The 25,697-nt window shown below is 34.6% G+C and overlaps 1 long non-coding RNA gene across 2 annotated transcripts; it reads left to right on the forward strand.

Annotated features, from left to right (window-relative positions):
• Positions 1-712: 712 nt before the first annotated feature.
• Positions 713-25,616, forward strand: LOC150099089 (uncharacterized). Of its 2 annotated transcripts, none has more exons than XR_016549523.1 (3): positions 713-850; positions 23,577-23,781; positions 24,989-25,616. It is a non-coding gene; the product is annotated as an uncharacterized LOC150099089 (long non-coding RNA). The 2 variants fall into 2 exon arrangements; XR_016549522.1 differs by lacking the exon at positions 713-850 and adding an exon at positions 14,778-14,910.
• The last annotated feature ends 81 nt before the right edge of the window (positions 25,617-25,697 follow it).

Raw genomic sequence — 25,697 nt, forward strand, 5'->3', positions numbered from 1 at the left:
GGGGAAGAGGCTCAGAGGAAGACCGAGATCTAGGTGGATTGATTCAGTCTGAAGTGTCTTAGAAGTACGAAATATTAGATATGGCAATATTGGAGTGCTCATGAGTACTAGACTGTTTTGGAAGAAAGTTTTTGATAGGAGATTAATAATAATATAAACTTAATCATATAGTGCTGTCATAGTAACCTGTACACCCCTTGAGGGTACATATCAGGAAAGCAGACTTCATATCTTTTGTAGGCAAATTGTGGATCACTTCTTGTGCCGAACAATAATTAAAAACTAAAACTGAAGGTTTTTTTGTTTTTTGTTTTTTTTTAATTGTAATTATCATTGTGTTGATCCAGATTTCTACTGCCGTGAAAAATTCTGAATAAGTATTTCCACTCTGAGTATTTAAAGAGGGATTGTTTTGTCTTAAAAATAAAAAAAAAGTTTTTATGCATTTTCCTATATTTTAACTGTGAAATTAGCAAGATCCCTTAGGCGTTTATTATTATATGCATGCAAATATATTTGACAGTTGAGATATAGTTATATGCATTGAAGCAAAGGTGCAGAAAAAAGGAAGTGAGATGGTTTGGGCAGGAAGGTAGTGGAACGGTTAAGGCTTTCCTGGAAAGAAGTGGGATGTACCTGCCTCGCTTAATACAGGGTTTAGTTATTGTGACTTTTTTTCAAAACGACTCTACTAGGTGGAGCACTAGTATCTGGCGTGGAACAGGAAGTAGTTGTGGCGTTGGTAGTCTGTTATAGAATGTGAAGTTTCATGGTTGTATAACAGTAAGAGTTCCATGTAATGGCATGATTTTACAAATGACAGGTCGTTGAAAAGGCTACGTGTGAAACGGTAAGAATATGCAAATATTCACTTTAATTTCTGAACGAATTTCAAAAATTGAAGGTTACTTTTCAATATGAAGAATTGGAATCAGTAAAGTGCGATAATGTTGCTACTAGATAACTAAAACAGTATTATTTTGCTCGTGAGAATTTGTATATTATAAATAGCAGTCATGCTAATAACCTGAAGAAACTGCACGATAACCTCGCCGATAAATGAATTGTTCATGTAGGGGCAAAACGGAGTTGCTGTAAAACAGGTGTGGGGATAGTAATGGTAGCTGCTCTTCGAAATGAAGAATTACTTTTGAAAGAGTTAAGAATTAATTGAGCAGTTCAGTTGGCAAAATAAGTGATTAATCAAATGGCAGTCAGTGAGGGATACGTTATGAATATTGTTCGTTGTTATATTCGTAATTACCGATAAAGTTTATGTGATTCATATGCGTGTCAAGAAAAATAATTACTTCAAAACATTTTGATCGTAAACGGCGTATGGTCAGTTAACACTTGGTTGTATGTGCTAAAAAAGATTGTTTCAATGCATAGTACACATGGCTAGACTATCAGTATTTTTTCTCTTTGCTGGTTGCTATGTTTCCCCTCCCCCATACAGAAACATGAATGCAATCTAGAATATTTTTTAACGTAATTAAGAGTTAATGTCGTAGTCACTCTTGATGGATCCAAAGTCTATTGGTGGAAGGTTGAAATAATAATCACGGTCGTAAATACCATTTTGGAATCCATTCCACAGCAACAAAATTTCAATAAGCCTATGAGAACATGTCTTTTATTTTTATTATTTTGGGCCCTCGCACTGCACAGTTTTGCTACAGGGAAGTTATGCCTCTGCCAATGGGTAAGGCAGTTCAGTTGAGTATACTTTTAACACAGTGATGTCCTCAGAAAAGAAAGCACATATGTTCAAACATATTGACAATTTTGCATTGTATGGGGGGGGGGAAGAGGGATTTCTTTCGAAATTGGGTGAATGCTATTGCTCTAACCTAGACTGTTGTTGGTTGGAAGGTACACGTATTAACTTAGTTGTGAACGGCTTGATGGGGTGAGGAATGGCTACTGATGTAACCAATCATGTGCATTTCAAGATAATCGAGTGGTGATGTCAGTATTGGAAGGACCTGAATGCCCTGATGAAACTGAACGTTAATTCTAAAACCAACGCTATAAAAATTTAGAGAAACTGAAACCACTTTTGTTATGTTTTGTTGAATATAAACTTAAATGTACTTTTATTTATTTTTTATTGTGATATAGCCCATGGAATATCCCTGTTTATTCCACAGTAATTTGCCAGCATAAACGGATTCCATTTTCCCCTGTAGACAGTTTTCCCAGGCGTGATGTGGCCCGATAATCTTTCACGTGCTCGCCCATAAGTACAAAGAGAGGTCCATCGGAAAATCCGAATGGCAGTGGGAAAAGTGGAATTGTAAGGACTTAATACACTCTGTTGTCTAGTGGGTTTTGAACAAGTTTCCGACCCGGTTTAAATATTTTAAGAATTTTAATTTCCTAAAAAATTATCTTCCACGCTTTCGCAAATTAATTCTTAAATGATTTCATTATTATTACAAGTTCGGAATGGAAGCCATCTTTAATTCACTGAAGTACTTTTACGCTTCGGAAATTTCTCAAATCTTTCACCCAACTTGTCTCTTCTTTAATATTATTTTACTTCATACTTTGCAGCTTGATGTGCACCGGGAAAAAAAAAAGGGGGGGGGGGGGGAAGAAAAATGTAACTTTACGGGTTGAGCAATAACTTTTTACTCGTACAACGAAATTTCTTTAAGGAAATCATTGCCTGATAGTGACCGGTTTGGGGATAAGATGTCTTGTTTGCATTTTTTTTTTTTTTTTTTTTTTTATTTTGTGAGGAGGAGAGGGCCGAACTTCAGTATGGCTCGACTTACTTTAAACCTTGTACCTTCCAAACCTCTGTGCTATTTATTCTAATTTTTCAGGATTCCATGTAATTTCAAGTCTTCCTCTAGAAGATAAAATACTTCATACTACATGTCGTAAGTGGTCTTAAACATTCTGCCCTGGATCCTTCACCATCCACTCTAGTGGTGCATTGCATTCATTTACTGTCCGACCACAGATGCGAGACCGCTCGACACTTCTACGTATGGCAGAGAGCGAATCCATTCCGATAATAGGGTAATCAATGATGAGTGTTTTTATTATTACAAGTCAGAAAATTAGCTTTTCTTTTATGAAAATTCTAGTTTTTAAACTTTTACAACAGTTAAAAAATTTTACGTGCAAAGCATGTGATTTCGCGTGTTGGTGACTAATTCATACATCGCCTTATTCCTTTCTCCCCATCAACATGAATTGACTCTTCTTGGCACTGTGCCAGCCAGGGTTCTCCCATGTGTGGTCGGTACCACTTGCCGTGAGGGGAATTAATTTCCTTATTGACATGACCTTCGTAGAGTATGCAAAGGTGACTTCTTTTTCCACCTTACGCAGTATCTCTGTTTATCTGAACTCCTTTCTTCAGTTTAAGCAAGAACTATATCACCTCTTCAACATACATCCACCAAGCTCTATACTGTTGCGTCCAAAGCCAGTCTATCGTTCGCTGCCGTACTCTAATATTTCCTTATCGCTCATACAGTATGACCAAGTCACCAGAGCTCTCCACAGAAATACAAATATGACCTGATTAGTGCCTTACACATTTGTCAGTTCTTTGCATCGTAGCAGCAATTATCTGGGTAACTTTTGCGATGTATCATCCGAACTTTAGCTCCTCAACCGCAGATCCTTCTCCAATTTAATGAACTTCGTTCCAGCTTTTCCGGCCACGGTGCGCGACTCAACACTTAAAAACGTTGGAAGTGACATCTCCATTTTTGGCCAATCTAATCTTGTAACAGCCTCCTAACATACTAATTTAAGTTTCCTCTCGAAACATTGTTATATGCACATACACACACATATAGTGGCGCACCCAAAGGAAGGGGGGGGGGGAAAGGGCACTGGCCCCAAAGAAAAAGGGAAAAAAAATAGAAAATTTTCCAAAAATCTTTTCCTAATTAAAATTATTATTTTTTTTTAATTTATATGTCGTGTCTTCTGTTTCTATACTACTTATGAATTAGCGATCATTGCAGATGCTCAGTCATATGTCGAATACGATGCGTAGTGTGTATTGTCAAATCGTCTACTGAACTCTTCCCCCCCCCCCTTCCCAAAGATTAAAACTTTTCGGAACACTGTATCCCATACAGAACTCTCTGTCTCCTATCGCTAAGATAACCAATTTCGAAAATCGTTTGTCGTGTGATAATCGATCATGCTTTTGAGGAAAGAAAAAAAAAAAAAAAAAAAGCATCTGCTCTAATACATTGGTTACATTTTATAATAGGATAACTAATGTATTGTATTTTCCCTTCTTTACACCCTTCTGGTCTGTTGCTGTTGTCTGACTATTCAACGACCAAGTTAAGGGCACTGCCAGCTCTGTTTCCTATTCCCTTAATGTGATGATATCTCATAGTCTCGCAGCATTATTAACACCGTTCACTTAAAATTCTCAACACTTCATGTTCCTGAGTTAGTATGGTTTTCTCTCTCCCTGTTTCCCACTATTCTTCCCCTTCCAATATGAAATATAACAAAAAAAAAAAAAAAAAAAAAAAAACCTCATTGAACGTTACCACTGAATCTTCCAAGGATGTAACCCGCATTCCACTTCCACTAACTTAAGTCAGTCTTATATATTCACCGTTTCTTTTACTAGCCACATAGCTGTAGAATTCTAGGTTTTTTTTTTTTTTCTTTTCTGTGTGTACTTACGCCACTCTACTTTCGGATACCAGTTTCGCTTTCCTCATTACATAGGCCACCATCCTAGCTGTACCTTATATTCAGGGCTAGACAAATTCTGCAAACCAAACTCGCCACTCAAAAAAAAAAAAAAAAAAAAATTAACTCAATCCTCCATTTTTAATCGGTTCCACTAAGTCGGTTGGAGTTACACAAAATGATTAATATTTCTGCACCGTCGTTGGAGAGGTTTTTGTTTTTATTACATAAAAACAGCGGCAGAGTCCTTTATACTCCTAGTGCTGCTGAGGGTTCTATACACACACCCATAACATCCTATCTCAGCAGCTCTTGCATAATGTCCTCATTCATCCATATTACTCCTACTTTATTTATTCTTCAAACTTTAGCATTGTAATTTGACACTACCATAAGTAACTGATTTCGGACCAGATTCAGGTGCTGCTGATTCCTCCCCCTCCCTTCAATCGATCAAGCCAATGCAGGTCACCAATCTTTACTTAATTCATCGTTCTCCTTATCTGTATTTTTTTTTCTCCTTTTCCGTCTCTTTTGTTTGTAGCTTGCATCTTTCTGGGCATTTCGGACTGCAGAAGCACGTGATGATTCCCGAACCTGATATCTTCTGTTTATCACTATATGTATGAGACGATATTTTAAATCCAACGCTCCTTTTCCACGTTTTGCTTTAACTCTTCCAAGTAACTGAAGAAATTCAGTCGCCTTACTCACGCATGTTATTTCATACTACTAGTCACTGCTTCCATAGTCACCGATTATCATCACATGCCTGTCACTTACCAGTCTAATCGGCCAGAACATCTCCATGTGCAATCGCTAGCCATTAGCAACGCCCCACTAAATACCAAAAATTCGTGCTCATTAACCTCGCATCAGACAGCCTCAAAGTTGCTATCACTGTTGCTTTCTTTTCGATAAATGCTGTCATTCTGTTCGTGGGAGTACGTCATCCTCTGTTAACCATATCTCATTTGACACCAATGATTGGCGTACCGACTAATTTTTATCAAAGCCGAAAACTTTACACCTTTACCGAAAAAAAAAAGTCATGCGACTTCATTGTGACGATCTAAATTATTCAAAAATAGATATTACAGATCCAACCTTCTGCCTGGTCTCTGAAGACAACCAAACGGTTCGAAACAACCGTCAGGCCAGTGAAAACTTTATCAATTACTATTATAGTAACGGAATAAACTCACGTCAATTATTCTTTATTCGTAGAATTTTCACCTGAGTATCACAGGCATCATCAGTACAGGTACAAGGCTAATTAAACAATAACTTATATTCACAAAGCGCCACCTAAGTAGCTGAGGTTAAATTTCCTAAATTTTTATTATTATTATTTTTGTTTTAATTAAATTTAATTATTTAGTTATTTAATTATTAAATTATTTAATTATTCAATATCATCAAATTCCTGACATACACCCTCAAGGGGTGTATGTAAGCAACAGAATATGATAGTACTACATGAAAAATTTACATCATTACTAACTTCCTATCTACAATTTTCCTCCAAATCAGTCTGTTACTTGTCGAGACTCCAACATTATCAGATCTTATATTTCTGTCTTCTAAAGCACTTTATACTGTATCAATCCACCTATATCTTGGTCTTCCTCTGGGTCGTTTTCCTGCCAACCTGGCAGAGAAAACTTGTTTTGCTAATCTTTCCTCGTCCATTCTGTTTAAGTGACCATACCATCTGAGATTAGCTCTGTTAACGCATTCCTGGATGTTGACAATGTCAAGTTTCTTCCTAATATCCTCGTTTTTAATATGATATTGCCATTGATGCCATCTGTTCACGCCTCTAATCTTTCTCAGAACTCTCAGATCCACAAGTTAAAACTGGTTTGAACACTGTCTTGTATACAGCTAATTTAGTGTTCCGGCTAATTTCTCTTTTATTCCATATGAATTTATTCAATTGACTTCCTACCATACCAGCTTTGTTGATTCTGTTATCTATTTCCATATTTAATTTACCATCTTCACTAAAAATCGTGCCCAAGTAGCTGAAATGTTTTACTTGTTCCACAGGTTCTCCGTTCACAACACAGTTGACATTTTTAACGATTCTACCTATTTTCATTGTCTTTGTCTTTTTATTGCTGACCTTCATACCATATCTATTACAATAGTTATTCAATTTAGTCAGAGAATCTTGCAGACTTCTAGCGGATTTATTTATAAGTATAACATCGTCCGCATAAAGCAAAGAGCTGGCATTAACATCTCCAATTCTGATATCATGTTTAATACCACTTTCCTTCATAATGTGATCCATATAGATAATGAATAACAGAGGGGATAATGTACATCCTTGTCTCACACCAGATTTAACATTAAACAATCTTCCTGTACTTCCTTCAGTTCTAACTGCTGACTTACAACTCAAATAAAGACTAAGTATTGCTTGATATAATGCCCCATTGACACCATATAACTGCAGCGTATTGAATAGCTTCTCTCTTGGCACCTTGTCATATGCCTTTTCCAGATCGACAAAACTTAAATACAGATCTTTGTTATATTTCCATGCTTTCTCAACTATTTGTCGTAAAGTGAAGTTCTGATCCTGACAGCCTCTGTTTGGCCTGAATCCAGCTTGTTCATCACCAAGCTTTTCTTCCACAATTCTTCTCAACTGTTTCTCAAGTATACTTGCATGGATCTTGCCAGGAACACTCAGTAGGAAAATACCTCTGTAATTCTGACATTCAGTTTTATTTCCCTTTATTATATATGGGTACTATTAGAGCTCTACTCCAATCATCAGGAATTCGTCCCTCTGTCCACGCCTTCTGAACTATGCAGTGCAGCCACTGTAAGACTTTTATACCACCATACTTCAGCATTTCTGGTCGAATATCATCTACTCCTGCTGCTTTCCCCCATTTCAATCCTTTGATGGATTTTTCTACTTCGAGTATGGATATGTATTCCTGACTGCATGCCTGGTCAGTATTTTTTACCACTGTGCTATCACTGCTTGTTTCATTTAGCAATTGTTCTAAGTAATTACTCCATACTTCGAGGATATCTTTGTCTCCCGTTTTCATTTCACCTTTATCATCTCTAACCCCCTTTACAGCACTCTTTCCTCCATTTCTAAGCTTCTTCAACAACCTTCAAAATATCTTACCACCTTCTTGATATTTATTTTCTATGTTCTTGCCAAAGTTCTCCCATGACTTTTGTTTAGCTAGTTTTACACAGTGTTTAGCTTTCTTACATTTGTGTCTATATTCTCTAAGAGCACAAGCTGACTTATTTGCAAGGAACTTTTGATATGCTTTCTTCTTTTCCTTCACTGCCTCTTTAACTTCCTGTGTCCACCATGGAGTTCTGATTTTTCTATCCTTGCAGACAACTTCACCACATGCCTCTCTAGCTGAATCAATCGGGATTTTCTTCAAGGCTTACCACTGAATCTCCAAGGTTTGGTTCCTGCTCTTCAAACTCTTTCATTTTTTCTTCAATAATTTTTTTCTATTTTAGTCTACAATTCACATCTGAGAGCTGCTCAACTTTTATTCACTTTAAAAACTTTCTTACATGTTATTCTTTTCAATATGAAATTCAATTTTATCCTGCTCAAGACTAAATAGTGATCAATTTCAAATCCTCACTCTGGTGTCCTGCACAAGGGAGAAAACATCACTATCAACAATAACATAGTCAATGAGACTTTTCTTAATCCTTACCTCTTCTCTCCGTGTGAATTTGTGCACATTTTTATGTTGGAACATGGTGTTAGTAATAACCAGTCCATGTCCTGAGCAGAAATCCAACAGATATTTGCCATTATTATTAGCTTTGCTCTTTTCTCCAAATTTTCCCAAAATATTTTTGTATCTGTGACAATCATTTCCTACTCTGCTATTTAGGTCCCCAACAAGGACCAACTTTTCTTTTTTCATTGTGTCAGTTGCTTTCTCTAAAGCATCAAAAAATTCCTCCACTTCTACCTTAGTAGAACCTTCTGGGACCATAGGCACAAATAAGTCTCATTGTCCAATTCCCTATTCTGATAAATTATGATTGATTATTCAATTATCATAGTTTTAAAAAAATTATTTTTTGTTCTTTTTTTTTTAAATATGTGTATATAATTACTATATAAGTAGACATATTACTAACTATTATAATAACGGAATTAACTCACGTCAATTATTCTTTATTCGTAGAATTTTCACTTGAGTATCACTGGCATGATCAGTACAGGTACAAGGCTAATTAAACAATAACTGTTATATTCACAAAGCGCCACCTAAGTAGCTAAGGCAAAATTTAATTATTATTAATTTTTATTAATTATTTAGTTATTTAATTATTAAATAATTATTCAATTATCTTAATTAAAAATAATGATTATTGAATAACTATTTAATAATTAAATAATAATAATAATTAGGAAATTTAACCTTACTTTGGTGGCGCTTTGTGAATATAACAGTTATTGTTTAATTTTTTAAAAAAAAATTTTTTTAAATATATTTGTATACAATTATGTTAGAAAAGATTTGCTGCTTTATAAAGTACTATCTCCCACAAGGTGGGAAAAAGTAGACCATCGGATCTGTTTAGGTTAGGGGAGTGAAATAATGTTTCACGTGTTTCTTTGTATAGCCGTTCCATTAGGAACCGACTTTTGTCTTGTTCCACTTAACTCTGTCTGGTGTTGATGGCATGTTCTCCAATTCCAGACTGTTTGGGTTCAAGGTTTATCATATTTTGGACAAACAGGAAGATCTGCTCAGGTCCGGTCAGAAGAACACCAGTCATACATCCAGTACCTTGAACCCGAACAGTCTGGAATTGGAGAACATGCCATCAACACCAGACATAGAGTTAAGTGGAACAAGACAAAAGTCATTCACAAAAGTCGGTTCCTAATGGAACGGCTATACAAAGAAACATGTGAAACATTATTTCACTCCCCTAACCTAAACAGATCCGATGGTCTACGTCTTTTCCCCTTATGGGTGATAGTACTTTATAAAGTAGCAAATCTTTCCTAACATATAATTGTATACACATATTTAAAAAAAAAAAAAATTTTTTTTTAAATTAAACAACTGTTATATTCACAAAGCGCCACCTAAGTAGCTAAGGTTAAATTTCCTAAATGTAATTATTTTTTTATTTAGTTACTTAATTATTAAATAATTATTTAATTATTCAATTATCATAATTAATTTTTTAAATTATGATAATTGAATAATTATTATTGAATAACTAGATAATTAATAAAAATTAATTAAATTTAACCTTAGCTACTTAGGTGGCGCTTTGTGAATATAAGTTATTGTTTAATTAGCCTTGTACCTGTACTGATGATGCCTGTGATACTGAGGTGAAAATTCTACGAATAAAGAATAATCGACGTGAGTTAATTCCGTTATTATAATAGTTAGTAATATGTCTACTCACGGTATTTCCTTACTGAAAACTTTATCAAATGTACTCATAAGAACCGAAAATACAGACGCCTGGGCAGTACAGTAATGAGGATATGAAGCGCCTGTGGCAAGTGTCTAACTTGCGCCCCCTAATCCAAAAATTTTGAAAATTTTAATGTAACAAGTTATTTAAATAAAGAGCCAAAAAGCTTCACTTCGGCGATGTAACATTATTTAAATAAAGGGGATATTAAATTCCACATTGTTTCAAAGCCAAATAAGAAACTCAAAGAAAGGAATTAAAGAGTTTCATGCCGAAAATAGCAAACTATAAAAGTTTCGGCGGACTGTAGGTGGAAGGTCACTACCCGGTCTGGGTACCTTCCACCATAATGTTTAACATCATGCATCTCCTAGGTCCTAGGAGATGTGTAATACTTTATGGGTAATACTAAGAATAGTGATCACTTTACCTACCTTTGCAACGAGTTGCCCTAGTTTTGAACTATGTGCTTTAGCTTAGCTACAGTCCGCCGAAACTTATAGTTTGCTATATTCGGCATGAAACTCTTTTGATTCCTATCTTTGAGTTTCTTATTCGGCTTTGAAATAATGTGGGAATTAAAATCACCTTAATTTAGATAATGTAACGAGTTAAATTTTACTAAATGCAATATGTTAAATACTTACTATTAACCCAATCAAAATGAGTTGAAGAATTTGTGTGTCTAAAGCGGCGTATTGCCGAAATTCAAAAATATGATATAAAATAGCGGACTTTTATATCTATTTATTTATTTTTTTTTTTAACGTTTTGTGCCTATGGCGGGCGCCTCTTTCGCCACTCCCTTGTTACGGCACTGCGCCTGGGCAGCGTTCGTGTCTTAAGTAGTGCAAGCTAAGGGAACTCCAATGCCAAGGATTGAATTTTCATATGCTCTCTGGTCAAACGTAAACTTTACGAGTTTTTACAATATATTCGGCTTTGAAATATTGGTGGATCTTTTAATAGCCCCTATTTCTGTATAACTACGCCTTTATTCCTAATACCACTTGTTAATGTATATGCATAGACGCTTTCTCCTCTCATTTCGATCCACAACTCATCGCATCATTCAACAGGACCATGGACGACGACGTTGCACCCATCCCTGCATCCTTATCTTGCATTCCCTCATAATTTATCTCACACTGATCCCGACAGCTTCCACTCGCAGTCCTACCTTGTAATTTGCGCATCTCGGCCTTGCGACGCATTGTTCTTTTCCCAGCGACAATTTACCCATCTTCACACTAATACTCGCAATCAGATGTACACAGTCTCCCGCAAACAGTACTCGAGATTGTTCTTTTAGGTATTATGTAGATAGCGCCATCAACTCAGCGCAAAATTTCAGATAATATACCACCTAAAAAATATATTCCTGTCAATTTCAGAAAAAAACACGGGTCGTAGCTTGATTCCAACATTTCGACTCTGAGGTTTTTCAAGCCTGACTTCAACAACCTTAAGCTAATTGGACTTGTAGTAATGTCGTTTGATGTAAGCAGTTCAATGGTATTTAATGTTAAACTCGACCAATAGCTTTTAACCTGGTTTTATTCCAACGTAAGTAAAAAAAAGTTTGTGCGTGAAATATCTTTGCTATTGAATTACTTGTATATTGAGAGCAGTGACGTCACATCAAATTGATTTTTACATTCCATAATGGACAGCACGCTCCCTTCTTTGAAGTGTATGTTATACATTGTGACGTGAGTTGTTTCGTTTTCAACCCAGCAAAGGCGAGAAGGGAAAGAAAGAAAGAAAAAAAAAATTCAAGTAGGTTCATTTAGAAGCTTGCGGCATGTCTATTTTCATCTAAGATCAGTGTTTCTAGAGGGTTTGGTATAAGCAGCCGTTCACTGTGATGGGGAGTGCATTGCATTCTTCTACTTCGACAAAACATGCCGATTCTTATCAGATAAAAACAATCAAATCTTTTGTTCTGGAGAAAGCAGGGTTCTTTTTCCCGGAAACTCGGATTTTTCATGTCTCAAAAAAAAATAAAAAAAAATTTAAACATAATTGTACTCTCTTCATAACCGTAGTTGCTTTAGTGTACAACAAACCTTTTGTTTGCTTCTCTGCTGGAGAATAATAATAATAATAATAAAAGCATTCCTGTGAATTCCCACGAAAGATAGGTTGTAGTCAATATTGTACATAAGAACACTGTTCTCTTCTTGAGGAGGGAAGTATTAAGGAGGTAGGATTGAAGTAATGCCCGGTAATTTCAATCCCGTAATTTGCGAAGTACTGCGGCCGCTGTTTGCCTCTATAGTGTACATTCCTTGCAATGTCTGCCATGATAATTATGAATGTAATTTAAATTTAACGAATATTTGAGTTAAATTTTTTTAATTTGTTAGAAAATATACCACACATCCAAAATCTGAATACCTAAAGCATAAGCACATTTATGCACCTGCCAGTGGAGTTGTAAACATATTACTTGAGACGTAGCTTTACTACAATAAAATTAGTGCAAAAGACGTAACATATTTAAATCACTTGCAGAAATGGCGGGTTTAAAATTTCAGATACTCTGATAAAATAAAGATGACCTTTTTAATGTAACTGTACTAATAATCACCATTCTTGTTATGCGTATTAAAATTAAAGTCAAAAACATTGCGATTTTTTTATTTATATTTTTAACACGATTAATGTTATTTGACTTACATGATATTTATTAATACCTTTTGGATAAAGTACTTTAAATAATTCTTACTAATAATTGTGGTGGTGGGGAGAACCAATGCAAATCTTCCATCGGTAGAGTGAGTCGCTACTTCAAGTAAGGGAACCCGAAGTATCTAGCAATTGGCTGCCCTGGTTGGACCAGTGATAATGTACCCGCCCTTCAACCAACGGGCTGCAAGTCCGAATTGCACCGCTGCTTGTGATTTCTTTAGCGGCATTTGAATTTCTTTTACCCGATATGAGACCCCATCCTGTATATCGGGGAGAACTGAAGTAGTTTGAAAACGTTCCGTGTTTGGCTTAGAGACAGGAACGCGCCAAGGATATTTGCCGCTCGAGTGCAAACCTTTAGCAGCCTCCCCTTAAAAAAAATAACTAAAAGAAAAACTACATAAAATAAATATTTGATATTTGTTTCTTGCCGCCCGGGTGTGGTGCATCCTCGGGTTGACGTGGCCCTGCGTAGAGAGCACAGTTTCCGTATTCGTTGAACCCTTAGAACCCTCTCGTACTTTATATACAATATTGATTACGACCTGTCATACGTGGGAAATTACTTTTTGCGAAGTGTGTAAGCGACTTAATTCATTTTGTCCATAATTTCTTTTTGAACTGATGTGCTTGAAATTAGGCATTGCGAAGTTTTTCTTTTTTTAATATATATATATTTATTGGTCTCTTCTAACTAAATTAAAATCTCATTCATTACATTCACTTCTTGTAGTAAGACATCTGTAATAATAGAAAAATATTTAATTAATAGAAAAATATAAATTTATTTACATAATTTTTGAGTAAAGAAATGAAAGATCAACTTTCTTATTCACACACGTACAACGTTTGTTTCATTATGAAGATAATTAAAAAAAAAAAACTTGTTAATCTTTGCGAAGTGCACAAGCTCATCATTACAGTGTGTGCGCGCACACGTATTGCGTTCTCATTTCACATAACTCTTGCCTTAATTCAAACCCTAGCTGCTTTACTTCCCAAAGTCTCTTCATTAAACAGAAGCGACACTAAGCGTTCCCTACCTCAGCAAACTTCAATGTGAAAGTGTTATCAAAAATTTTTCTTCTGAAAATGTCCATAAAAAATAATTTAAGCTTAGAATTCCTTGTTGATTTGATAGTTTCTTGTTGTTGTGGTTCCCAGTTTTTCTTGTTTTCATTATACATTAAGTTTTCCATTTTACTTTGAGAATCATTCTGATTCTTCATGAGATAAACCGGCATCAATGTTTCGGGTGTCTATTTCTAGTTCCCTTTTTCAACAACTCATCTCTTCTCTTGAACTTTTTTTTTAAGCTTACATGCTTGTGAAATTTAATATTGAGCACATACATTTGCGTAAATGTGTGTTGCAAAATGGACACTGACATCGTAGTAGGGCCGATTTAGTTTGGAAAATCAATTGAAGATTACATGGATTCTCATACCAAATGAATATGGGCATGTAAGCTTAGAGAAAGCTCTCCGGGGATGGCGGGCTTCGTTGTTGAAAGAACCACCACCTCATAGACATCAACAGCATTGATGCCAGCTTATCTTAAGACAAATCGAATTCTCGAGTTGGACTTGAAGATGTTAAGTGTAATAAAGAGCTGACATCGGTAATCCATGTACTTGATGAACTGTTCCTAATTTTGTCTCAAGACTACTCACTGTTTGTGTTATAAAAATTTCTTTAATATTTCTTTGATTTGACTGTTAAATATGTGCTAGCACATGTTCAGCAATAGGCTCACTTATGAACATATTATTACAGTTATTTTAAACTTTTAAAATAATATACAGTTTTATTACTACAATCCATTGTTCATACTACGTTAATTAAACCTTAAATTAATCCAGAAAAACTATTTTGAGATGCATATCTTAACTTTGTTCTCTATTTCCAAAAAAAAAAAAAAAAAAGTCATCTGTTTCGTTTCACGCCGCCGCCGAGTTGCTCTGATTCCTGGAGGTATTACGCATGCGTACGTTCGCTTCAAACAGCCGGTTGAACTTATGGAGTCCTCCTTCCACGTGTAGGACAAACAACGTATTAAATTCCGAGGTAAGAAAAACAGTTTATTTATACCGAAGTAAAATATTACCAGGTCTTCATATATTCGGAAATGAAATTAGTATAATTCTTTAATTTAAATGGTTAATTCCGTGCGTATAGACTGCTGGTAACTTCATGTGTTAAGACTCCGCCGCCATTACGAAACAAAGCGAAACTTTTAGCTGTATGCACTTCACTTCATAACAGGAAATAAAACTTGCTTATGTTAAACTTATTAGAACAGACTAATTAGAAAAATTTTATTAGCATAAACTTATCCTTTTTTGAGTCGCTGATGCATTTATTACGAGAAAATTAAAAACCGCCACGCTTCGTCAAAATAATACACTATTCCTTTCTTGGTAGGTCGAAAGTTGCCGTTAAGTACGATGGAGAATATAAATTGAAATGACTCGATACACGTGTTTTTAATTTCTTTGAAAGTTTAAGTCAGGAGGAATTGTTTTGGTATCTATGGACGAGTTTCATTTAAAAACATTCTTAAAAAAAAAAAAACCGCCCAATTATAACTTGTTTTTCTAAGTCGTCATCAAATTCTTAATACATGTAGATTTCTTCAAGAGGAGTACAGTGATAGCACAAAATAGCAAGTTTACATCATTACTAACTTCCTATCGACAATTTCCCCCCAAATTAAACTTATTTGTCAGGACTTCAGTATTATTAGATGTTCTATTTCAGTTGTGTAATGTACTTCTTACTTCATTAGTCCACCATTATCTGGGTCTTTTTTTTCCCTGCCATCAAACACTTGCCTCTCCTATTCCGTTTAGGTGGCCATACCACTTGAGATTAGCTCTGCTCTCACATTTCTGATCCCTAAACAAATGTCAGGGTCTTTCCTAAAAATCTTCATTTTTCATATGATTCTACAGCTGTTCACTCAGTTTATTATTTCATAGAGCTCATATCTTGGACTCTGGTATTTGATACCGTTTTTATTGTTAACGCTATTCAGATATGCAAGTTAAAATTTGTCATGTACAGAGCTTGAAAAATTATGCAGAATCCTACTTGCCAAGATTCTCCACCCGTTTTTAATATGTCCCAATAAGGTAGCAGCAGTCCCATAAATGATTCGTACTGCTGTATTGTTCGGATAGCAATTCTTTTGTTGACCATTCCAAGGCGAAGCCAATAAATAAACAATAGTAAGAAGTATTATAATAACATTGAATTTTTGGAAAATATGTTACATTTAATTTTTATACTAGAATGGCCCTTTATATCACACTCTTGTATTTTCTTAAAATTACAAAAACTTTGTTCAATTGGTTTTTTTTATGAAATAAAAAATATGGTTTTGTTCAGTGGGTAGCTTTTCACCAACTGGCAAAATCTACTCATCACTGATGAGTGGGCAAGCATATTTGTCAGTCCCTAGTCATGTATACAACTCACTCAGTGTTTTGATAGATTTCTCTCATATTCCATATACATTTTTTAACCTGACTTCCTACTGTACCAGTTTTCAGTCTTATTTTTTTATTATGTGATACCTCAAAGGACTCATCGTGGGAGGACACTACTGTGGTGTACATCTCGCTGTCTATTCTATTAATAAATATCCAACTGCACACAATGTCATCTGCCTGCAATAGTATCTTTGTAAACTCTGTTCTCATGCCCAATTTGCATGAATGTGAGAGGAAAGAGAACTTGCTTCCTCTGTATGAAATCAGCTTGCTCATCTTGAATTGATATATCAAATTAAATATTTCCTAAAATATTTAACTTGTTCTGCATTCAGCATACTGTATATTTTCACATTTTCCTCTTTTCTATAACTGAATAACTGGTGTAATAAATCTAGCATGAAAATCAGCAATAAATGGGCAGTAACTGGGATTTTATTGCTGATTTTCATGCCAGATTTATCACAGCAGTGATTCAATTTAGTATCGAAATCCTGAAGACTAGTTACTCTTAAATAATACTCAAAAAGAATTAAAATAGAATTTAATACTTCCTATATTTCGTCCTAGTCACTAGGAGGACATCTACGGGGATTATAAAGACAATTAATGTAACATGCACACAAAAACTTACAATACTAAGCCCAACCACGTGGGTGACAATAAAGTCCTATCTAGGTGGAGCACCCTCTAAGGGCAGTAGTAGGTGGCCTGGAATGTAAGGTGGGACCTCTGGTGATGACTGTTTCCCAAATCTTCGGAAGCTTAATGCAACCGTATTTGTTAAGATTTGGTTGGTTTCTGAGAGCTGCTGCTGCTTCTAAGAAAAGTCTCTCTCTTTCTTGAATTTGCTGTGGTGGAGCATGGTGGTTTTCTTCCATGATACTCTGTGGGTGGTGTCCAAAACATGGTCAGCCAAGCCTGAATGGCCATAGTTGTGTTTAACGATGTACGACTTGTGTTCCTCCAGGCGGATGGATGCTGATCTGCCTGTCTGTCCAAAGTACGCAAGCTAGGACGAAATATAGGAAGTATTAAATTCTATTTTAATTCTTTTTGAGTGTTGTAAAAAATCCATTAAACCTCCAACATAATGTCCTCACAGCACTTAAGCCTCTACACAAGAACTCTTAAATAAATCCTGTACATTTAGTTATGTAAAGTAAAGAGCTAATCTCCAATTCTGATTTCCAGTTTTATTGCTACTTCATCCGTACAGGTCGTTATGTGACCCGTATAGATGCTTAATAGTAGAGATAACATGCACTCTTGTCTCACAGGTAATTTACATCAGGCCAACTTCTTGTACCTCTTTCCTATACTAATATAGATGTCCCATTTATACCACATAATTTTCAGTGTTTTGAATAGCTTTTCTCTTGACACCTTCTAATATCTACAAAACTTAAATCCAGATACTTTTTATATTCTCAATTCTTTTGTCTTGAAGTTGAACATCTGTACCTAACACCTCTACTTGTTCTGCTCCAAGCTTTACTTCCATAATTATCTTAGCCATTTCTCAAGTATACTTGCATATATCTTATATGAACACTCAGTAGAGAAATTCCTCTGTAATTCTCACATTCAGCTTTACTCCCATTTTTACAGATAGGAACTGTGAGAGCTCTGCTTCAGTTATCCAAAATTTGATTCTCTGACCAGGCCTTTTGAATTATGCAGTGCAACCACTGTAGAACTTATGCTGTACTTCTTGACTGCATATCTGTTTTCTACCATCATTCTGTCACTGCTTGCCTCATTTAACAATCTTTGAGAGTAATTACTCTAGGGAGCCAGAATTGTTATTCTCTGTTTTGATGTCACCTATCATTATCATTTTGGATTCCTTTTATAGTACTTTCCCCCATTTTGCAATAGTTTTCAGGATGTTTTGCCATTTTCCTAATATTTGTTTCTGTGTTCTTACCAGTCTTCCCATAACTTTTGTATAGTTACTTATACATACAGCTTAAAATTCTCTGCCATCTCTCAGAACACATGCTGACTTACTTGCTAGGAACTTTGATATTTCTTTTGCTTAACTTGAACTTCTCAACTAACCTTGATGTGTACATATGTTGGCAAGGTTGCCGTGGATGTGAAATACCTATTAAATTGCAATACATACTATTCCATTGAAATAGCATGGATATGAAGTTTAGGATGATTGATATTTTTCATGTACGTAGATGTTTGGGTAGTTAACTTCTAAAGTTCACTGAAGTTAGTATTTTTTATGCTTGCAAACATCTTCACTGCAAGCCTTACTAAATAAATCAGTTAATGTTTCCTTCATGGCTCTTATCGCTGAGTCTCTACAGTTTGATTTTTATTTTTTGTGTTTTATTTTTTTGTGAATAATATTTGTATATTTGATGTTGAGCTCAGCTTTGTTTCTGAAACTTTCTTACACACTCTTCTTTTCAATATTATATTCATTCTCATCCTCCTCAAAAATAAATGGTGATAACTTCCTATTTCAAATCCTCTAATTATGTGCCTTGAAGTTTAAAGATGTCGCTATCAACAGCAAGTCAGACTGTGTCTCCCCACATAAACTTGTGCTCACCTTTATGTTGGAATGTGGTGTTAGTAATGTGACTAGTCTACAACCTCCACAGAAATCTAGCAGGCATTTACCATTATTAATAACCTTGCTCTTTTCTCCACATTTTTCCGAAAGATTTTATTTTTCTCTACTGTTTAGATCTACAAGAAGTTATCATTTCTTTGTCAACTATCTTCTGTAATTACTGGGAAAATTCTTCCTTAGTAAAATTCTATTGGACAGACACACCATTATCCAATTCCTATTTTGAAAATAATCCAGCCATTCCTTCTTTTCCCTTATCACTCTTTAGTATGTCTTGCAGTAATAGTTATTTAGAAGACTCATTTTTTTTCTCCTTGCAATGAGTATGCAAGCTAAAAATTGCATTTGTCTTGTTAGCAGTCTTTTATAACTGTTACATGTGATGCAACTTGAATTTATGAATACTTCAAAATTTCTGCCCTTTTTAGAGTGAACTCCCAGATCCTGTGTGTTGAAAGTTAATAAACAGTTTAATAATATTATATTTGCTTAATTTATCCTAAAATATCCGTTTGAAATGGCTTGATAATTTAACATCAAATTTCATTATGATGTTCTGTCAGTGGAGCAACTGCTGTATACAATTTTACGATGTTTTACTCATCTGAAATCATCCTGATCACTAATCTTAATTCTTAAATATAGTTCATAAGGTTTTTATTATCATTATTAAAAGTGTACATATATATATATATATATATATATATATATATATATATATATATATATAGAGAGAGAGAGAGAGAGAGAATTCATGAAGTATTTGGATGAGTTTTAGCTGTTGCAAAAGCTATAACAAAAATAGTAATCAAGAATGTCTTCAATGACAGATGCAAGTAACACTGAAATTAAATGCTATTAATATCAGTGCAGTTTAGATTTATTATTATATAGGCACACCTCCATAGTGTTTAGGGACTCATTGAGGGCTGTAGAAGTGCAATTCTTCTTTTATCATTTTTCTCACTCACTCATTCATTCATTTGTGTGAGATCCACTGCTATTTTTTACTTAACTATGCCTTAAGTCACCATTTAATTTTCTGTGTATATAATCTGTGGAATTTATGATAGTGTTAAGTGGTGAAACCTTTTTCTACTTATTTCTGTGATCACTGAAAATGTGCCATAATCCTGTAATAATATCATTACAATCCAGTGTTATGTTATGCACAGCTGTTATATGCAACAGTTAGTGCATGTGTATGCATCTCTTTTCTCATGGATGTAAATTATTCTGTTTATTTTGTGTGTCAGCAAAAGCTACTTACAATAGGACTGCTCTTTCATAAATTTAACTTGGACAGTGGATACATTATCAATTTAACAGGTGTGGGTTCATCCAAGAGGCTTTGGGTGTGAATGCTTGTTAATGTGATTAGGTGGTAGAGGAATTTTATTACCCAGCATGAAACTACCTCCTTGCATATGGAAGGCCTGATGGATTGGCTTGAAAGTTCCATGTCTTTTCTTCAGAAAAGGGCTTATAAATTATCTTGTCCAAAGTCCATCCATCATACTAGATATACATTAAAGATGCCAAGAAATTAAATACTTGGTTTAATCATTTATCCAAGTGTAAGCAAACTAGTTTGTGCCTGAACTATTTTCAGGACTGGGGCAACTCATAAGACTGACTTAACATCACTTGCCTTAGCATCCCATAATGCAAAACACATCTCCTCATGGAGATGTATAAGATAATGCTATGCATTATAGGAAGGGTCACTATCCAGACCGGTCTCATCAGTGGGAGCCAGACACAGAGGTGAGATACCAAGATTGAAGTAATGCAGAAGACATATTTTCATATACGAGTAGCCAATTCAGAGTAATTTAATAGGGTGTGATGCCTTTTGGCTACTTGTGTATGAAAATATAACTTCTGCATTACTTTAACCTTAATATCACCTCTGCATTTGGCTCCCACTGATGAGACCTCAATAAAGGTTGAGACCAGTCTGGATAGTGACCCTTCCTGTAATGCATAGCCTTATACATCTCCACAAAGAGACATGCCTTTGCATTATGAGATACTAAGGCAAGTGATGTGAAGTCATTAGCTTCTTTATACGAGTTGCCCCAGTTCTTGAAAGTTCAGGTGCATGCAAACTTGTTTGCTTACACTTGGATAAAGGATTAAACTAAGTATTTAATTTACAGTATAACCAAGTGGAAAAACTTCATACTAGATATACAATGGAACTATACTATTGTATGTCATTGATAGGATCTAAGCGAGAACTTAAGTGTCTAAGAATAGGACTACATTGAATTACATATTGTTTTAACAAACTACAATTAAGTGGTATCTTTTAATCATTTCATCAGTGAACAGAGGCTGCCTCAGAAGATCAACTTCTTTTATTTATTTAGGAGCAATACTTGTTTTTGTGAGTTGTATACATTGGGATGTGTCTGTTAATGAAAAATGCACAACATAATTATGAAAGGTTACATCCATGGCTTCTGAGCAGTAGTTCATGTTTTATGAGTATGAATCCTATTAAAGGATTGAATGAATAATCAAAGAAACTTTGCTCTAGAAACTGATCATTGAATTTTTTTTTTCAAGTTGCTTCAGGTTCTTCATTTTTTTTCTTACAAGATTCTTCAGGATCTCCATTAAGCAAGGTGATGGTCTCACACGGGGAAGCGAAGTTCGTCTATCATTTACTTCAACAAACATCCAAGCCACATTTGGATTTGAACCTACCCGTTGGTTGGAAAGCATAGAAACTATCCACTTTGCCAATAGAAAATTTAATTGACTGTATAGTGTTTGAAAATATATGCCATAATGATTATTTGCTTTGGTATTATGTGATGCAAATTGTATTATTATTATTTTTTTTTTTTTATATTAATATGAATCTCACTACCAAGCAAACCTATGATCACTGTTTACACAAATAATGCAAGAAGAAAAGTGAAAACAAAAGAATTAACTAATAGTAAAATGACAGGATGTGATGGAATATCAGTTAAGTCCCTATAAAAAAAATAAAATAAAAGAGGGAGTAAAGGAACAGATAATTTAATAGAATTAGGATATGTATATGATACAGGCATACTACCAGAAGACTTCATAAAATCTATTTGCATTCAGATACCAAAAAAATAATGTGGCAGAATATAATAAAGATTTTAGAACAATTAGCATCATATCCCATGCTTCAAAAATACTATTAAAAAAACGATAGAACATTTTCTAGAATTAAATACCATATAAGTGAACAGCAGAAAGGATTCATACAAGAAAAAGTGCAATTTATGAATTAAACTTATTGAAAGATCAATGGAAATAAATAACATATCTGCTTTATGGCCTTTCAAAAAGCATTTAACAGTAAGCCAAAAAAGTTAATTGAAATATTAAGACATTTCAAATTGATACAAGACCTCAGAATAATAATAATAGTTACATTGGAATCGAGACAAATTATAAACAAAATTAATAATGAAACAATGGACATCAAATGTAGAATTCAATGTGTAATATATTATACTCTTCAATATATACAGTGAAATGGTAATGGAAGAAATATGAAGAAACTGAAATGGGAATAAAAATAAATAGCATTAGAATTAACGATATTAGATTTGCTGTTTATAGCTAAATCAGAAATAGAATTACAAGATATGGATGAAATAAAAATAAGTCAGAATTATGGCTTAGTATCAAGATATGGTAATAAGCAAAAATACGGCAACCCAACTGACGTTTAAGAGTATCAACTGGATTCGTACGAAATTCTAAGGCATATAAATATTTCTGAGTAATGATTACAGCAGATGGAACAACAGTTATGGAAATCTAGTTTAGACAAAAGAAGCATTTTGTAATAATAAATCACTAATGACCTCTGGAATAAATAGACTAAAATAATAAAATCCTGTGTATGGCCCACATTTCATTATAGTTGGGATGTGAACATATGCAGAATCTTTAATGAAGGAATTTCAGGCCTTAGAGTAGGTTGAGCACTGAAGATTTCATAAAAGAAAGGGAGGAAAATAACAACAAAAAAAAAGTACTGAAGTTAATTGGAGCCAAAAAGAGCACTCATGGAAGACCTTAGAAAGTGCATGATGGCAGAAAGCATATTAAAGGGCTCAGCAGGGAAAATGTCTCTGGAAATACTGAAGCAAAAATTAGAGGGAAGATCTTCTCATAGACCAAGAACTTTTTGTTAATGATTTAAAGAATGGATGAGTAACAAGATCTCTTACAAGATTAAAAAGATGGCAGAGGAATGGGCACTCGGGCATACCATAATTGCTAACCTTAAAATAAGTTTTTTACTACCTTGGGAGTGATGATTGTTTACTTAATGTTGCTTTATTTTATATATTTTTGTTTTGATGCATTTTGTAGCATATTCTCAAGTGGTATTGTGAGTTGGGTCCATTTTCCTCTTAGTGAAGACGTGATTTATATATGTGAGATGTGGACACACACACACACATTCGTTTTGGTTTCACAATGGTTCATTTCTTTGTTGATCTTTCCAATTTAATAAAGAATAAGCATTTATTTAGCAAGAACCGTTTAATATCTTACATCTATTTAATACCTGCCCGTTTTTGAGCACACCATTCTCTTAAGTTCTGTTTGTTGACTTCATATACTTTTCTTTACAGAAAACGGCTATCGATGCCACATCTGCGGGAAGATATACATCCAGTCTTACAACTTGAAGAGGCACTTCCGGTCGAACCACAGTGACATGGCGAAGTATATGTGTAATCTTTGTGGCAGTTCATGGGGTAGGCCAGATACCTATAAGCGACACATGAAGATGGTCCATGGATTTGGATGAAAGAAAACTTCCGGACTAACTTACTAGTGAGTAAGCGATGGAATATTTACCCGGCTGATTCTTTAAAAAGAGAAAAGAAAAGAAATGGACTGCTGTTTTTTTTTTTTTTTTTTTTTTTTTTCCAAACTTTACCAAAGCACTGCCATAGACGTTAACCAATTATGTTACACTGGTGTGTATTGGTGGTCGAACACAGACCAGAGTTCGATATTTATATGCATGTCGTCCGAGATGTCCCTTGCATCTCAAAATTACTATATTAAAACAAGATTTAAGTTCAAGATATGCTATGCTGCTAATGTAATTGGTATTTTTGTGTGGACACAGTTGCACAATTTTGGCTTAACCATTATTGTGATCTTCATGTGAATTGTATTAGGTGTTTTTAACAATAATAAAGTATAATTTGAGATGCCTTTTTGTTTCCCTCGCCATGCCTTCTCTTTTAAACTGAAAAGGCTTAAATTGAAGAAAAAAGTACGATTGAGTGTTTATTTTCAAACACCATAGACTGTTCCATAAAGGATTCGCATTTCGCTTTTTTTTTCTGCAGCTTACATTTCCCCCTCACTTGGAAATATCAAGAATTAGTGCACCTGGTTAATGTTATGTGTCAGATTATTTTTTGAATCACGTTCATATGACTTTTGCTTTAAAAATGATTTACTGCCAAAAATAATCTTCACTTGGACTAAGTTAAAGTAAACCTTGAATTCCATCTGCGAAAGTTCGTTATCAGCGTTGTGTAGATGGGATCAAAGAACCATGACAATACAAATGAGCAAAATGCCATACATTAACTCTGTATATACAAAATACTTAATAGCAAGCATTTAAAATAATAATTACTAAAGGCATGATTGAATCACACCTTAGTTTGAATACAGTAATAATGCTGATGAGTGTTTAAATTTGCCTTTCGTGTACCAAAAGCGTGTGGGTGGAGATGGCTTGTTCGTCACCGACTGAAACAGATTGGAATGTTTCCTCCGTAGACGCGAATTCAACAGTATCCGTTATCCTGTTACTGAACAGATTTCTCGACACAATTTTGGTTTTTTCTTTGCTTTATTGAAGATAAATATTCAATTCCTAATTTAATAAACATTTACTTTTTTTTTTTTTAAATTTTACACCTTGTGTTATTTGTTTTGACATTTATCTCGTTCTAAACCATTTTTTTACTTGTGCTTTAAAGTGCTGTTTGTTGACTTGCAATACTTTTCTTTACAGAGAACGGCTTTGGATGCTGCTTCTGTGGAAAGGTTTATACGCAGTCTCACAACTTGAGGCGACACATCCGATCGAATCACAGCGACGTGGCCAAGTACATCTGTAATCTTTGCGGCACTTCATGGAATAGATCAGACACTTATAAGCGACACATGAAGATGGTTCACGGACTGGAATGTTGAAAGAACTTGAAGTCTGTCTTGTTATTAGTGGCGGCTAAAATTGGTTTTTTTTTTCCTGTGCTGTAGGATTTTGCTTATAGAATGTACAAAAATGCTGCAGACATTTTGAACTGGTTATTGATGATGCTTAATAACCAACCTAAAATCTCAAAAGCCAACTATGGAAGCGTCCCCTCATAGGTGTGTTACCAATGTTGGTGTTCAGTGGTCTTTAAGTTGGATATTTATAAACACGTTTAAATAAAATGCACGTTATTCAGGATAAACTTGCGTCTCACTATTAATAGAATAAAACTAGGCTTGGGTAGAAAAAATATGCTGTTGTTTGATATTTGTTTCGATATTTCTATATCGTGAATAGTTTTAGCAGTTATAGAACTTTGATTTAGCTATTATTGTGATTATGGAGTGTATTAATTAGTGTTTTGTAACAATAAAAAGTAAAAAAAAAAAAGTTTTCTGTTATTCCTCCCCTTTTAAGTAGAAAAGGCTTTAAAACTGAAGCAGAGAATACAAACAGCCTGTTT

This window comes from Typopeltis vanoorti, chromosome 15 (genome assembly GCF_054136105.1).
Source record: "Typopeltis vanoorti isolate ZY-2024b chromosome 15, IOZ_Tvanoo_1.0, whole genome shotgun sequence".
In the NCBI taxonomy this organism is placed as follows: Eukaryota; Metazoa; Arthropoda; class Arachnida; order Uropygi; family Thelyphonidae; genus Typopeltis; species Typopeltis vanoorti.